This window comes from Conger conger, chromosome 18 (assembly GCF_963514075.1).
Source record: "Conger conger chromosome 18, fConCon1.1, whole genome shotgun sequence".
In the NCBI taxonomy this organism is placed as follows: domain Eukaryota; kingdom Metazoa; phylum Chordata; class Actinopteri; order Anguilliformes; family Congridae; genus Conger; species Conger conger.
Window position 1 is genome coordinate 15,060,187 of NC_083777.1, and position 17,878 is coordinate 15,078,064.

The following is a 17,878-nucleotide window of genomic DNA, read 5'->3' on the forward strand; positions in this document are numbered from 1 at the left end:
CTCGCATTACACACCCGTAACAGCATTACTGTAAAACAACCGAGCATCCGTGCGGTGCAGTGGCTACAGCCCCGGACTGCGGGCCTGAAGACAGGGGCTCCGAGTCACGGATCGGACCTTCGCCATTTTACTCCAGGGTCCCAGGACCTTCACGTCAGGAATTCCAGTTGAACTCCAGTTAAACTCCAGCACAGCCATCAGGTTAAAGAGCAGGTTGCATGTGTACAACTTCAAGCACCCCAAGTCCATCTGGATAAGACCAGCTGCTCAGTAAACAAATTTGTGTTAAAAAATGTGTACAGGAACCAGTTGAAACATTTGACCCTGTGGACATGGACACGGACATGGAGGGACACGCACACACGCGTGCACATGCATGCACGTACACGGACAGCTCACTGTACAGTATCTGTTCACTGACTCAGTTTTTTCCCAATGAGCCTGGGTTGACAGCAGTGTCATTGGGTCATTCCGTGTGAATTCATACACAGAATTCCCTTGACGCATCAGATGTTCCTGAAAGTTTCCACAAAGACATTTTTGGAACTTCTGAAAGATGATATTTGATCCACATTGGATCACAAATACTTTTCAAAAAACTGGTAAACAAAGTGCTCCTTTTAGGCCATATTTGGCCCTGTAGGTACCTCCTTTAAGCTCGGTCATTTTTTAAATGCGTCCACATAGCCTTTTATAGCATTATTCTATTTTCTTTTTTTATTTATTCATGAACGCTGTGATCTGATCACAAACAATTTTTCACAGCCAATACAGCAGAGGGGAAACAGCAGCTCTGAAACGAAGCACAGAGCCTGCTGGTGTCTTCTGGCAGGACTTCACTTTCCTCAACCAAATACAAAGCAGACGCACTGTGTAAACAGACCCCACAAACACATACAGTAACATGTGGAGCCTTTAACCCTGAACCCGTATCTCCACACCAATCACACACGAGGATATAGAGGTATTCCACACTCCAACAGCTACACCAGAACCCGCACTTCAGAGGACTTTTTTAAAAGTTCAATATTACAGTGGCTAGATCACATGATCACAAATAGAAAATGAAAGTTTCCCAAACTGCCATATGAAGCTGGAGAGTTCATAATTAAGGGATGGAGCTCCCCCAATCACACCTCACTCAGCCTCCCTTCCCAGCAAACCCCCCCACCAACCCAACCCCCCACACTCACACCACACCTCCTCACCTGCACAGCCTGCAGGCAGTAGCCCTAGCCACACAGCATTGCTCCATTCCTCCTCAGAAAGAACAGGATAGATCTGCTACATCCACATACAGTGGGCTCCATAAAAAAAGGCTGCATGTAATAAACAACAGGGATAATGATCTATAGCTACAGAAAAACAATATAATTTTATTGAGAATGGTTGCAAAATGGAATGGTTGCAGACTTGCTAGGAAGAGGATGCAAGTGCATATGATCCCCACGGACAGTAAGGAAGACAGTGATGGAGGTCTTAAATAACCTAAGGATCGCAGTGCAGAGACTGGTTGTGTCACTAAATCTAAAAAAACCCCCATTAAATGGCACCTCCATACCAGCAAACTCTTTGAAAGGGTGACACAAAAACAGCCCTCACTGAGCACAATAAACAAAACCAAGCATCTTGAGCTGGCCAAACCTCATGAGAATTATAACTGGAAGAGAGTGCAGTATGGTCAGATGAGACCATATTTGAATTCTTTGGCAATATACACCATCAACATGTTTGGCGGCAAAATGGTGATCAAATATGGCGGTGGGTCATTGATGTTTTGGAGATGTTTTGCTGCTAGTGGTCCAGGGCCGCTAAATTCAATCAGAGAAATCTAGGCAGAAACCTGGTTGCCTCTGCTAGGAAGCTCAGACTTGGTTGTAGGTAGATTGTCCAGCAGGAAAATGACTCCGAGCATACATCAAAATCCATACAGGAATGGTAAAGTTAAAACAACAACCAAGTTCTACAATGGGCATTCTCCAGACTTAAACCCCATGAACAACCTGTGGCCTGAACTGAAGAGGGGAGTGTCCCAAGGATATCAATGATTCTGAAAAGTTCTGCATGGAGGAATGGTCACAAATCCCTCCAAATGTGTTCTCTAACCTTATCACAAATTAAAGGAAAATAGCAATACTGGATATCAGGAGGGGAACTAATTTGAAAAATATGAAATATTATATTCTTGGAAATAAAAAAGTAGATTCCAGTTAATGGAAATTATACAATAATTTGGCTGTAGAGATTAGGATCTTAAATTCGGCACAGATTTATTGGAAAGCACACTAAAGAACCTGTCCAGTCAGGTTTGCTGAAATGAAAAACAAACAAATAACAATGGAGCCGGCAATTATTAAACAAATGGCTGGACTGTCTTCAGACACCATTTATCACACAGGGCTGTCTGAACGGGACAGAGAGAGAGCTGTGCTGGGAACAGGCCCGCTCTGTGACACGGCCAGAGTTCAGAAGGGTAAGCAAGTTGATTGGTGTAGCAGTCCTTCTTATCTTGCTTCTGCTGTTCTCTTCTTCTGGTCAGCCCCAATTTAGTTTAGGCCGCCATTTTTCAAGGCTGAATTCTCTACGGAGCGACCTGCGGTGAACCTGCAGGCCTTACTTAGGGTCATTCCATTATAGCCAATTATTTTCCACTTTGTCCTCACTTTCGTCATTAAAGTGTTCTCATTCCCAACTCGTCATATATTGACGCTTGGTCAGAAGCCCTGGAGTCACTGTACAATGCACAAGCAGTCCTTTGGCGTCATTTCTGGACGCCCCAGGTATCCCCATAGACTTCAACAGAAACCCTCAGCGTCACCAAGTGGAAACGGGACAGGGGAAAGGTTTAGTTTGCGAATCATGAAATACAAATAAACAATGTTTCATTTTACAAAAAACTTTACACTTTACCCTTGGTGTCGATAAAACTCGTCATCAACATTAAGACACTGAGGGCTTCTAAGTCTATGGAGACACCTCGGTCCTAGGATGTCCAGAAATGACGCCAATAGACTCCTTCTGCGTTGTATAGTGATGCTGAGGGCTTCTGACTAAGCATCAATATATGACGGGTTGGGAATGAGACCAGGCTCTCATCATATCAGTTTCCCCTGGGTACACCATTCACGCAGCAAGTCTTCATTTCTGCCACATTGCTTGGGAAGTTTCTACCCTTGTTGGAAAAATTTCAGTTCACCATTACTCAAACGGTAATGGCCCACAACTTCATGCTCTATTCCTGGCTGAAATGGACACGCAGTTGGGCAAAAAAAACAGTCATCATGAAATAATGTGCGCAGGCAAAGTTTGGTCAGGGAGACCAGAGTTATGCAAGAGATGCATTAAGCAAATTAACTGTCTTATTTTGACATGAGCAAGGGGGTCTAATATTGATGGTTTCCTGGGGCAACCAGAAATTTGGGGTCTGGGAAAGCAACTAAAGATTTCCTGTGCGCACATCATTTTTACACTGCTTATTTGCAGGACATGCTTTTGCACTTTTATCTGTCGGTCAAATATACAAAGATCTTTGTGAATCACAACTTGTTGTAAGTGATCTACCAGCCTGGGACAAACACAAAAAAAACAAAAAACAAAACAAGAAACATGAGATGCCTCTGGGAGGATGCCACTGAGCCTATGTACAGTGCTTCTGCAGCACTCAGTGGACATCACCACAAACATCCACAAAGACACCCGGTCCCAGTTGTTCTTCTTCTTATGTTACAACTACTGTTCTCTTCAGAGGAGAAGAGGGGCCTGGTGGTCTCTGATGTAGATTAGGCAGCCGTTATTCCGGCCTGAGCTCTGTACGAAACAACCCGGGGGTGAAGCACAGAGCCCACTGCCCCATGTGAGGGAGAGCACACAAGCACACACACATTCACACACACTCACACACTCACACACACACTCTCTCTCACACACACACACACTCTCACACACACTCTCACACTCACACACACTCTCTCTCACACACACACTCTCATACACTCACACGCACACTCACACACACTCTCACACACACACACTCACACACTCACACACAAACACACACTCACACTCACACACACACACACACTCACACACACACTCACACACATGCACACAAGCACACACAGTCACATACACAACCACATGCACGCAATCATGCACACCAGTGCTTCCCCAACATAGATTAATCTCTGGTGCAAAGCCTGGCTGCCACAAAATACAATTTGGTCAATAAGGGGATTATCACAGGGGGAAATGTGATACCTGCTTGGGTCCACAAATCTAAAAAATATTTATCTTTAAACTTCCAACAAACTCTGAACAAAGTCTGTAATCTTAGGTGAAAAGAACCATAAGACGCATTTCACCAAAATGCGTATTTGCTGGATTTCAATAAATTAATAACGTTCCATTACATTATAGGCAATGATGTTTTCCACTTTGTTGTACCTTTATCATTAACGTGTTCTCATTCCCAATTCTTCATATATTGACGCTTAGTTAGAAGCCCTGGAGTCACTACATGATGCACAAACAGTCCTTTGGCATCATTCCTGGACGCCCCAGGTATCCCCATAGACTTCAACAGAAACCCTCAGCGTCACCAAGTGGAAACGGGATGGGGGATTTTCCAAAATAATGATATTTACATTAAGTTCTAATTTCAGTTTTGTTTCTATCTGGTAATATACACTGTTCCTCTTTAGCCGAGGGCTCCTACTGAAGTCTATGGAGACACCTCGGTCCTAGGACGTCCAGGAATGACGCCAATGGACTCCTTCTGTGTGATATAGTGACGCTGAGGGCTTCTGACCAAGCATCAATATATGACGGGTTGGGAATGAGACCAGGCTCTCATCATATGAGTTTCCCTTGGGTACACCGTTCACGCAGCAAGTCTTCATTTCTGCCACATTGCTTGGGGAGTTTCTACCCTTGTTGGAAAAAGTTCAGTTCACCATTACTCAAACGGTAATGGCCCACAACTGCATTCCAGTCTGATATGGACATGCAGTCGGGCAAAAAAACTGTCATCATTAAATAATGTTTGCAGGCAAAGTTTGGTAAGAGAGACCACAGTTATACAAGCGATGCATTAAGCAAATTAGCGGTCCTATTTTCCATGTAGCAACAGTGATGTGTCACTGCCCTGGGGATTGTAAACCATGATCTTAATGCTATGAGCAAGGGTCTGATATTGATGGTTTCCTGGGGCAACCAGAAATTTGGGGTCTGGGAAAGCAACTCGAAAATTCCTGTGCACACATCATTTTTACACTGCATATTCGCACGATATGCTTCTGCGCTTTTATGTGTCGGTCAAATACACAACAATCTTTCTGAATCACAACTTGTTGTAAGTGATCTACCAGCCTGGGAAAAACACAAGAAGTAACATGAGATGCCTCTGGGAGAATGCCACTGAGGCTCCGTACAGTGCTTCTGCAGCACTCAGTGGACATCAACAAAGATCCACAAAGACACCCGGTCGCGTGCTGAAACACAAGTATTGCTTTGGCCCACAATGCATCATTCCACAGGGGCGATGACATGAAGAGGTGTGTGGGGGGTGGCTTATATAGTTTTTTAAATCAGGTACAGAGGTCCTCCACACAAAGGGGTAATGCAAGCGACTGAATATTTTCTCTTCTCAGCTTCTCAGCCGGTGGATTAGTGAAAGTAGCAGGCAGGATGACGTGTTTATGCACACTCTTTTGAACGAACGGGGGGTGATGCAACAACGGCACAAGCCTACAAATTGTATGGCTACTACTGCTGAGCTTCTCCATCCCCGCCATTGAAGTAGCTAGCCCTCACTCACTCTTCCCCACACAACAGTAAAAGTGTCACACCCAGAAACACACCCAAACACATCTTAGAAGAAGAAATACAGGCAGAGGTGCATGGATTTGGCAAATGTGTGTTTTGTTATGTGGTTATTTCCGTTACTGTCACCTTCCTGTCAGCTTTGACCAGTCTGGCCATTCTCCTATGATGTCTTTCATTAACAGGGCATTTCTGTCGGCAGAACTGCTGCTCACTTTTTGTTTTTTTGCACCATTCATTGCGAACTCTAGAGACTAGTGTGTGTGAAAATCCCAGGAGATTTCCGAGATACTCAAACCACCCTGTCTGCCACCAACAATCATTCCAGGGTCAAAGATCTCATTTTTCTCCGCATTCTGATGGCTAATGTGAACATTAACTGAAGCTCGTGACCCGTATCTACACGATTGTATGCATTGCACTGCTGCCACACAATTGGCTGATAAGATAATCACATGAATAAGTAGGCATAATAAAGTAAAAATGTTCCTAATAAAGTGCTCTGCGAGTGTACAATGATTACTAATTTCCTTCCCTTTTTGTCTTCTAGAGCTGCGAAGCGCGGTCACATATTCCCTCGGCTGTCCTCAGATGATGTCACAGTTCTTTTTTGTAATAAAAATACTTTGTGCGAAATGATGACGGTTGTGTAAGGGGGGGACTGTTCTCTGGGCTCCCTGGATGTGACTCAGTTCCCTGACATGACCCTGAACCATTTCAAGAGCTGAGGAAATGCCACACAGCAAAACAAAAATACCCATGGCATTATATTGCATCTTTAGTTGAGATAGAATTTTACTCATTCTTTAATTGTCTGTTGTTAGCATTGCTTTCTTTCTTTTATTCTTTGTAAAATGGTAATCATCTACATTCTTAGTATTTCTGTTTTGTTATGCTGTACTGTAAAGTTTTCATCAAACAGTATTGTAGGCATTTCTGAAAACCTAAATTTAGTCTGTGGTAATGTTTTACTGTTTAAGATTTACTGAAATAGGAACATGAGAACTTTTAAATATAAACAGAATATATAACTGCATTTAGGCTGTTCTAAAATTTTAGAAATAAATAATATAATACATTAAATAAAATAAAATTCTAATAATTAAATGCAGGCACTAAATTGTCATATTTTTCTTTCAGAAAACTGCCCTTTGAAAAAACAATATTTATGAATGGTTATGGTCATACGAACACTTGTTTGTGGTAAGAATTTTTCCCCTATTAACCACTATTGCTGCAAAAGCTCCTTCGCTTTCCAGCAGTAAAATGTTACCTTAGGTCATGATAACTGCTGTGATTATTCAAAACATCTTCATTCCTGAGGCCTACCTTACTGCACGTGAGCAAAAACAAAACTATTTCGCTGCAGACGGTAACCCAAACAGGAGGAATGGGAACTAGCCCAGGAATACAGCCTTCTTTCAGCCATATTCAGCCATTTGCCTCCACAACAAAATTCTAACTTTGTGAACTAAGTACCGTCAACCCAGTATCAGAATTTGAACAAACATCCTTTGTCACTACTCACAAATTTCAGGAATAAAATAAATATTGTGTGTGATCACTCCAGCCTTTATAGCCTTACCATACAACGAGCATGTGACTGAAATCTGCCCTGCTACACTGAGCACCTTTCAATTTCCACAATATAAATCCCAAAATAATTAATGCACAGCAAAATAATTCCTTCGAACGCAACTTAAATGGCGCCTTTGGTGTCATTTCTGATTCACAGCAGAACCCATAGCACTGCTTCACAACAGCCCTGACACTTAGTCCTAAATCACAACGACATCCTCAGCATTCCTTACTCTAAAAAATTCACTAAATACATTTGTTATACCAACAGAACGCAGTACAAAAAGAATGCATTTTATCTAGTAAGCTAAACACATGGGCCATAAATCGCACAGGCCCGCCACGTCTAAACAGAAAAGGTCAGTGTTACAGAATGAAGGTGAAGGGCATGCTGGGAGTGTAGAGGAAAGCTGAGTGGACGAATCAGCTTCTGCGGCTGCAGCCAGCGCTGGACTGCACAATGTTTACTGTGTAAAAAACATGTTGTGGCACAGATTAACGCCGTGGAAGATTATTCTTATTAATTCCTGATCACAAAGGTGGGCGTGAGCAGAATAAGAAGGGCAAAATGACCCCGACTTTCAACAGAAATATGTCTTTGACCACTCACTGAACACCCATAACATGTGACAAAGAGAGACGAGTTCAGGAATTGGTAATATCAATAACAATATGAACAATGTAAAATAATTACAATGAACTATGATAACTAGCGTAACATGTAAGGATTATCCAAGTATTAATCTGATCATTGCCACACAAAAACACACATTGCATTTATTTTTTATTACACTTCATGAGATAAATTTCGAATCAATCACAAGAGCATCTGCACAAGGTCTTACTTTTCCTGCTTTTATGCCAAATTGCTGACAGAGTAAATCGTCAGGAAGTTAGTAATTCTTTATATGATGTGTCCTGAACTCTCAACAACACAAATCAAGCGCAATTGGCCCTCCATTGCATCCAGCGCTCTATGCCAAATCTTTTTCCAATCGCACCACTGTCTGGGGTCACGCACCTGTGTCAGTCAGTGGGTCTGTCTCACTGTCCACATCAAATGACCTTTTCTGATCCAATTTGTGAGACAGGTCCTGGTAATTTGAGAGGGAATGTGTTCTCAGGAGGGGAGGTAATGTTATTTCAGATGACTTGTGAGAAAGTGAGGATGAGAGCTGGCATGCGGAACAAAATTAGAGTTAAAGAAAATTACAGTAAAATTTCCAAGCTAATAGTGATGTTCTTGTATGATTTCTATAATGAGAACAAATTGTCAGGGGATTTAAACTGAATGGAAAAGAGAATGAGAACGGAAATTGTTGTGATAAAGGAATATACACACAGTGAGCACTTTATTAGGTAGACTTGTACACCAGATTGTTAATGCAAATATTTAATCAGCCAATCATGTGGCAGAAACTGCATTCAGACATGGTCAAAAGGTTCAGCTGGTCAAATGTCTTATGCAGCAAATTCAGAATCTGTGATAAAGATTAACCTGAATTGGTGAAGCAAATGTATTTGTAAAAGCATCCCTAAAAACATTTGCCTCTAACCTGAAATATAAATGTAAATAGTATTTGGGTTAAGACAGGACTGAAATGGGAGTCAGAGGCTAAAGAGGAGTGGTGTCCCAGCGCACTCCTGCTCTGGCATCCACAGGAATGTGCCGGAGTCAGAGGCCTACAGCCCCAGACCTGACAACAGACTGGAGAACAGACAGAAGACAAGCACACAGACCAGAGAGAATGGAGAATTAAACCAGAAATAATGGAGAATTAAACCAAAGAGAATGGAGAATTAAACCAGAGAGAATGGAGAATTAAACCAGAGAGAATGGAGAAATAAACCAGAGAGAATGGGGAATTAAACCAGAGAGAATGTAGAATTGAACCACAGAGAATGGAGAATTGAACCAGAGAGAATAGAGAATGAAACCAGAGAGAATGGAGAATGGAACCAGAGAGAATGGAGAATGAAACCATAGAGAAAAGAGAATTGAACCAGAGAGAATGGAGAATTAAACCATAGAGAAAAGAGAATTGAACCAGAGAGAATGGAGAATTGAACCACAGAGAATGGAGAATTAAACCATACAGAATGGAGAGTTAAACCAGAGAGAATGGAGAACTGAACTAAAGAGAATGGAGAATTGAACCAGAGAGAATGGAGAATTGAACCAGAGAGAATGGAGAATTGAACCAGAGAGAATGGAGAATTAAACCATACAGAATGGAGAGTTAAACCAGAGAGAATGGAGAACTGAACTAAAGAGAATGGAGAATTAAACCAGAGAGAATGGAGAATTAAAGCAGAGAGAATGGATAATTAAACCAGAGAATGGAGAATTAAACCAGAGAGAATGGGGAATTAAACCAGAGAGAATGGAGAATTAAAGCAGAGAGAATGGAGACCAGACAATGGAGGGCCAGATGATGAAACATGGGAGAAAACAAGAGGACGTGTGTCCAGAACGGAGCCTAAGCAGAAAAGGGAGAGGACAGCGCTCAGAACAAAGAGGTGCTGAAACTCAGAGACCCTTTTATTTGGAAAAATAAAATAAAATAAAATGAAATGAAATAGCACGCTCCCCCTGGCGCAGTGTCAAGGGCAGGCTGCCAAGGTACTACTTTTCACCGGGCTGACAGGGGGGCGGGGGGGGGGGGGGCCGCGTGCGTCAGCAGGCCCGTCTGGGACTCCCTGGCTCGGGAGTGCTGGAGAGCATGTGTTTCTTATCTTATCTACAGGAGGGCTGGAGCCTTCCTCAGGGCCTCGCACGAGGAGGAGGACGAGGAGGCGGCAGGACGCAGCTGACAGGCCTCACCCAGGGCGGAGAGCGGCGGAGAAGCGGCCCCGCGCTGCAGACCGCTGCTCTGTGATCACAACCGCGGCTGTGCACATCCCCCAATACGTGTGTTCACCAGGACCCACCGTGCTAGGATTATTCCCCAAACAACAGGGCAATAAATTAACTGTATCTGCCCTACCTCCCTCTTCTGTACTCTGTTCCAAAACTAAGAGCATGTATGTGTGTGTTTGTGTGTGTGTGTGTGAGCATGTGTGTGTATGTGTGTGTGTGTGTGTGCATGTGTGTGAGCGTGTTTGTGAGTGTGTATGTGTGAGTGTGTGCATGCGTGTGTGTGAGAGCATTTGTGAGCATGTGTGAGTGTGTATGTGTGCGTGCGTGTACGCATGTGTGAGTGTGTGCGAGCATGTGTGTGACCACGTGTGTGCATGTGAGCGTGCTTGAGAATGTGTATGTATATACGCACATGTATGTGTCCTATGACAGCCGGAGGAGACTGTTTCTGAAAAACAGAACAGCACTTTGTTTCACTGAGACACGACAGCCATTCTTACATCAGAAACACCCTGCTGGCGCTGACATTCCAATCACCCTTTTTTAGATGAAAACAAAACGAATAAAGCACCATGTTGTCCGTTTGATCTCTCAGGGCCATACACACACTCACACACGCGCATACAGTAATACTTATGCACACAAGTGCAAATATGAGCTATCACACACACATACACACACACACACACACACACACACACACACACAGACACACGAACACACACTCCTCTCCCAGACAATTAGGGGTAAGGACACTATGGATGAGTGTCAGAGATAAGGCAGCCCAAATTTTCTTGGCAGCGATCAGACCTACAGAACCTCACTCAAACCATTTTTTATTGTCTGAACCCCTCCAAATCCTTTACCCCGCCTCCCGTCCCTACCCTGACTCACCCCTCCCCAAGCCCTCTGACATCTGGAGCAATTTCAGATCCACAGCCTGTGGAGTCATGGGGAGGTCCTGTAATGAGAAGCACAGACCCCCCCCCCCCCCCCCCCCCCCCCCGATTGCGTGTGCACCTTCCTTTCCCACTACAGAATCCTTTCAGAAACAGCATGTCTACAAGTCCAGTGTCTAACTCAAAATTATGTATTATATATATTATATATATTATATAATGCACTCCCCCCGACTTCACAAAAGGCCACTGTGATGCCATAACAATTATACCCCTTATATTATTCTATTTTATTTCATTTTGCTCTTCTTTAAAAAAAGAAAAGAAGCTCACTGAAGATGCTCTGCTTTGAACTCAGTTCCTGTCCATTTCCGTGACTCAGTCTGCATCTGAACAGTGTCCAAGCGCGCCGCTCAGATCAGCTCCGTCTTCCTCTCCCGCCTTTTCACGAATCATTTCTTTTCCCGAAGAAGCGCAGTAAAGTACAGACTGCAGAACTTAAAAGCTATCCTCTCCCTGTCTCAGTGTGAGGATGGTGGTTCTGTACATCACGCGTGGAGCCCGGCAGGATAGCCACACAACCGCAGACCCCTCTGCAGGTCACGCTGCTGTGCCTGCTCCCCCCGCTTCAACTGCAGTAGGCCTCACGGGAGGCCAGCACCACAACGACCTGTAACGACCCTTGACCTACAGGAAGCAGAAAGCGAATGGCGTAATCCCACTCCCCAGCGTGGCTGGCGATCGGTCCGGGGGTTCAAAGGTGTACATGTGCGGAGCTACAGGTAGAAAGCCTGGCCCCGCCGCAGTAAAAGGCCCCAGCTGTGCAAACGATCAACAGCACGAGCTGCACGTGAAAAAGGCGGCAGGTATAGATGAAGGTAAATACTGAAGTCAAATAAATAATCTAACTGCTGTGGCTTTCAAAGGCCTTTATCCAACGCGGGGGGATGGGGTGTTACTGTACGTTATGCTCAGGATGAAAAGTCGATTCAGAGCAGTCAGGCAGGTTCACAATGTAAACACCGCAGAGATGTCGCTGCACACGGAAATCCACACTTCAGCCTCTGCCCTGCTGTGAGCAAGAAAGGCCTGGTGTGTGTTTTAGGAGCACGGTAAGAAAATGCACAAGATGGCAAAAGTGGTGTCACAATTTCATTAAAGCACCATTTTGAATCCATGGGCGTCAGTCTCGGTGGTGTGGCAGCACAGGGCCAAAGCTGGCTTCTGCCTAACACAACTTCTGCTGGACTTGTGCAGGACAGACCCTCCGCTCAACATTTCTCCTTAGAAAGGGTGAGGAGAGCAGGAAGACCTGAATGCGATTTGGACCGCTTCCTGTCCAAGAACGAAGCCTACGTAGTGTTAAACACTTCCTAGAAGTCCAGTTCGGTGTAGGAAGCTTGCCAAACAGTACTGTACAGTAATATGAAAAACAGCAAGGAAACAGGCAGCGAGGGGCCACTGTGCTCAGTGGGGTTTGTGTTGGTACAGATAAAAACAGAACAAAGTGTGATCCACTGCGCCTTCGGTGACAATGGCTGTCGGACAATACCTTTCACATCCCCATGGTTACGCAAACGCTGAGAACGAGGCAATGAACGCTCAAGGCAGCCATCTTCCGAGGGGAAAATACATTTCATGTAAGAATTTCAAAACCACATGCACCTTTCTCATTTTCTCCTCCATACACTTGAACTGCACCAGGCTCATGAACCACATCCACAAACTTGTGCACACACACATGCAAGCACGCACAAATATAATGCAACATTTCCTTCGCACACATTTTAAAAAGCACATAATTCTGGGAGGCCTTCTTATTGGAAAGAAGCTCTTTAAAGAAGAAATAAACCAACCTTCATAAATTGAATATAATAACAAAAAACACTGTATGTAATCTAATGAAGGCTCCAGATTCACCCTGTCCAGTTTCATTGTTTAGGTCACGGTGGTGGCCACAGTTCTGATATTATTAATGTGATATTATTTCACAGTAAAAATTATTTGTTTGATTTTTTTTTATCAATCGAAATGTCTTGTTCTTATGTATTCAAAATGTCTTTTTTAACTGTCCAGACCAGCAATTGTAGTTGCACAAATGACAGTGGAAGGTGCCTTGAAAATGCCTAAAGATCCAATTGCAAGAACTACACATACTGTATCTTGTGCACAAACCATCTGCATAACATCTCCAAGTGAGAATATCGAAAGTCACAGCCTCTCACAAACAATCTGCTTTATGGAATTCAGATTCACAATGGTCAAATTTGCAACCTCTGCAGCAAATGAACATTGAATAGAAAAATAGTAAAATAGTAAACATAATTGATTATAGTTAGGATGATGTGTTATATCTCCCAAACTCATCTCAGCACCTGCTTAGTTCTTAGATCCGGTTTTAAACACATGCAGTGCTCACACTGAACTGTGTTTGATGGAGCTGGTGACATCTCCCAAAACAGGCTGACCTGGACCACAGGGGGTATCAACACAGGCTGAATTTAGGGGCAAATGTCTGCTATGGCAGTTTTCCTGAGGGACTCACTCACCAATTCTCAGATGAGTGATCAGTCATCATTACGAGAGCGCCGTTTCCCTGACAACGCCCATGCGCGGCACCACATGCATGTTGGCGCATCAGGCCACAAACTGCCTTCACGATAAACGTCCGACTTCAAGAAGAGGAGGAATAAAAGCCTCTCCTCCCTTTGACGTGGCTGTCCCGAGGAGAACCACTCCAAAGAATCGACTGTGACAGGACTGACAGCGTCGAGTAGGAGACTGAGCAACAACTGCCCACCAAACTTTCCTTTTTATAAAGGTGTCAAGACTTATTTAGTGAGAGAGACTATATGGGAGTGAGACAGAGGGAGCTTTAGAACTTCAGAGCTTTAGAATACTTTCTTTTATTATTCCTCACCACTTGAACATGCTATTTTCCTTCAATTCTTCTGTTGTTTGAAATTGAATTCAGTGACGTGTATATGTGTATGTTTGTCATTGAGAAAACAGAGCAACTGAATTTGAAAAATTGCCAGAGACAATGGGGTGAGCGAAAGAAAAGTTAAGAGAGAAAGAATAGAGGCTGAGTGAAAGGTACACATGGCAGGCCTGCATCCTCTTCCATCCGGCTGCTGCTGACACTGTAAACACTGAGTTTATTTGCCCCGACCTTATTCTGACCCATCTAGGCACATGACACACAAGGTAAAAACATTGTGCATTAAAGCCCCTGCACACACTCCGTACCCGCACACTGGGACTGCGCGGAATACCAACCCACGCCGAGTCTGTTCACACACATACGCCTTAAGAGGGGCAGGGAGAGTTACCTGGCCAGCCTAACCCCCTCTAAACTACAGTGTCAGCCCTGTAAGGTCTAGAGATACCACCATCAGCCACAGAACACATGCAAAAGAATCTCCCAAACAGCTGATGCATCTCAACTGTACTGGAGCTGATTCTACTTACAAAGCTGAGTTTTCATTAATATATGTAAATCATTAACAAAAAATATTATTGGCTAAATACCACTGTGCCACACATGCTAACTATACATCTCAGTCTTCCTGCCTTTGTGTGGCCTTTCAGAACCACAGCCCTGGACAGCGACTATACAGTAGGTGTGGTGTGTGGTGCATATGGAACCCTGAACAAGCTACGCTAATGAAGTTAAATCAATTAGTCAGATCACATTAAATAAATTCTTAAATTAACTACCTGCCTTACTACACATTTATTAACCATTGCCCTAATGTGAAATCAGCAACTAACCTGGAGAAAAGACAAAAAACAAACTGCCTGACTTTCACCAGCTATCTCAAAATGTTGCGTTCTAGTGTATGTAACGCTTCCACTTGCAAAATTGTGGACACGGTTAAAAATTATCTGTCAAGCATGAGAAATTTATTTGTCAATGCTGTAATCGTGGTTGGGGTCTTATAATAGCTTATTGATCACAAATGCTTTCTATGACTGTTTTTCCACAAATATTTTGGCTAAATGTTAATTGTTTTATGTTAATTCAACTTATGTTGTGTTTGTTAGAGAGAAATTTCTTATAAACATTCGGTCTTGTTAATGAAGGGACACAATGTTGGGAATATTCATACTGTAATGAATTTAAAGGGAATGTTTGGCTTCAGCATGCACATGCCACAGATGATCTCTCAAGCAAGCATGAGCCTGTGAGTGTTTTCTTTTTTATTATTGTTTATAAATCATGATCCTGTCATTGGTCACAATTCATTCTACTGTCTGTCAAAACATTCCGCACACTGCCCGACAAGACACCTACCTGCACACACACACACACACACACACACACACACACACAGATTATCCAAGTTGTAGCAGCAAATGGCAAGAGTACGACAAAAGCCTGTCTCACTCAGTGTAATTTTCACCAACATGATAATTTTCCACTATTTTTTAAACACAATAAAACAGGAAAATAAAGGTTACATAAACATTGGAGTTCTTGTGTGTGGGTTTAGCAGCTTAAACGATGCTGCAAAAAAGAGGGCCCCATTAAAAGAACACAGAGCAACAGCAGACAGACTAGAGCGCCGTTATGACTGGTGTGTGGTTATGACTGGCGTGTGGTTATTACTGGTGTGCCGTTATGACAGGTGTGTGGCTATGACTGGTGTGCCATTATGACTGGTGTGCCATTATGACTGGTGTGCCGTTATGACAGGTGTGTGGCTATGACTGGTGTGCCGTTATGACTGGTGTGTGGTTATAACTGGTGTGCTGTTATGACTGGTGTGTGGTTATGACTGGCGTGTGGTTATTACTGGTGTGCCGTTATGACTGGCGTGTGGTTATAACTGGTGTGTGGTTATAACTGGTGTGCTGTTATGACTGGTGAGTGGTTATGACTGGTGTGTGGTTATAACTGGAGTGCTGTTATGACTGGTGTGTGGTTATGACTGGTGCCCTGGCTCCTGAATTACTGAAAACAGTGAGCAAGAGACAGAAGATGGACACAGAGTTTGCGAATGGGCCCTGGCCAACACAAACCAGCAATGAAAACACGAGAGAAAAAACACAAAAAGAATCAGACCGCAGCCAAACCATTTCTGTGCATAGAAAAATGCTGAGATTTAGAACCAATAACTACAGACTTCTCTGACAGGCTGAGGTACACAGCACCATTCAGCATCAAAGATGGTAATTCAATTGAACCTGTGCATTTCACGAGACCCATGTACAGGTAAGCCATAATATTCTTTGCATGGCACCTTTTCCAGTGTCAGGGTTTTATAGGGAATCATAGTCTATGAAACAGCTTCTCATCCTTGGCTGAAAGTTAGACTGCCATTGCCATGTATTTATATGTCTATGTAAAATGTGCAGGGAACATATTGCTTCCAGAATTGCAGCTCTAATGTGGTATATTTAGTAGGTACATTATATTTAGAGCCTAGTTATTTTTACCCATGAATGTAATATGATGCTGATGCTTGCTACATTTTATAATAGCTCTGCTGCACATTTGGACATAGAAAATGCATTTAACTTTCCTTTTTTTCAATACATTTCCATAATAGTTCTAACTGGTTTTACTCCAGGCAGAAACTGTTCAAAAGCTAAAACTGGCCTATACAATAAACCCATTGTGAAAAAAATCTGAAAAAAATAATGTTATCGGAACAGTGAACAAGACAAGACTCTTTCCTCAAAATCAGTGCTTATAATGTAGGACTACCACCAAATGTATAGATACTGCCAGTCTGCTAATGACACTGGCACATCAGTTCCAGTCAAACCCATGCATCCACGGTCAAGCCCAGAGTGGAAACGGTTAATCCCAGAGCCTGCGGTGCGCTACATGGGTGATGTATCACCTGCTCACACCCCTGGCCACTCGACACATATGGAGGAGGGTCTGTAGGCCTACTCCAAACACCTGTATGTGCCTGTCACACAGTTGATCAGGTAGACATAAGCCAACTGACGCTGTTGCCCAATTACTCAGCTTATTCAGTTAGTTTGAGCGAGGTAGCAATCTTTCCTCAGGCCCTCGATGCTTGGCACATTCTCCATCCTTTGTAGGTACAAACAAGTGTGCCTCCTGCAACCATTCGGAGATTGGTATTGATACCTAAGTTAAAAATCTCGCCACCTGAAATAATATATTGGGGGAAAATATGCGTTTGGGGGGACCCCACACATTTTCTATACATTTTTGTCAAATAACAGAACACTCTTTCCTAAATTCAGAGTACGTGGACATGTGATTACTCCGACACTGAACAATAAAACAATGTTTCATTACGAGTAATTTACACATTTATTCACGTAGCAGGTGGACTTAATTAAAATATGAGAGGTTTTTTTAAAGAAAGTACTTCAAACAGTGCATTATGGAGAAACCCATGCTCATTGAATATATATAAACCTCGGCGACAATAATTCTCAGACGCGGCCGCGCATAAAGGTTTGCGCGGTGGCCAAGCGCATTGCAGAACTTGGGGAGTTGTGGCTTTTGACGCCAACCACCTTGCGTTCGTACAGTCTTTATGTGGGACCTCCAGCGCCTGCGGACATTTACATGAACTTACAACATTTCCCCCCCGAACGGATGCACTTTACGCGCTCGTCCAGACAGAACACTGCGCTGCAATGCCAGACCCATTGAAATAACTGCACTAGCTAATTATTGCTTCTGAAGTTCCACATAGCATGCTTACCTCGATGCACTGTTGTAATAAAC

General features: G+C 43.3%; 1 protein-coding gene across 6 annotated transcripts in view; it reads right to left on the bottom strand.

Moving 5' to 3' along the window:
- Positions 1 to 17,878, bottom strand: part of pde10a (phosphodiesterase 10A) — a 92,997-nt gene that overhangs the window by 44,540 nt on the left and 30,579 nt on the right. The window lies entirely within an intron of this gene.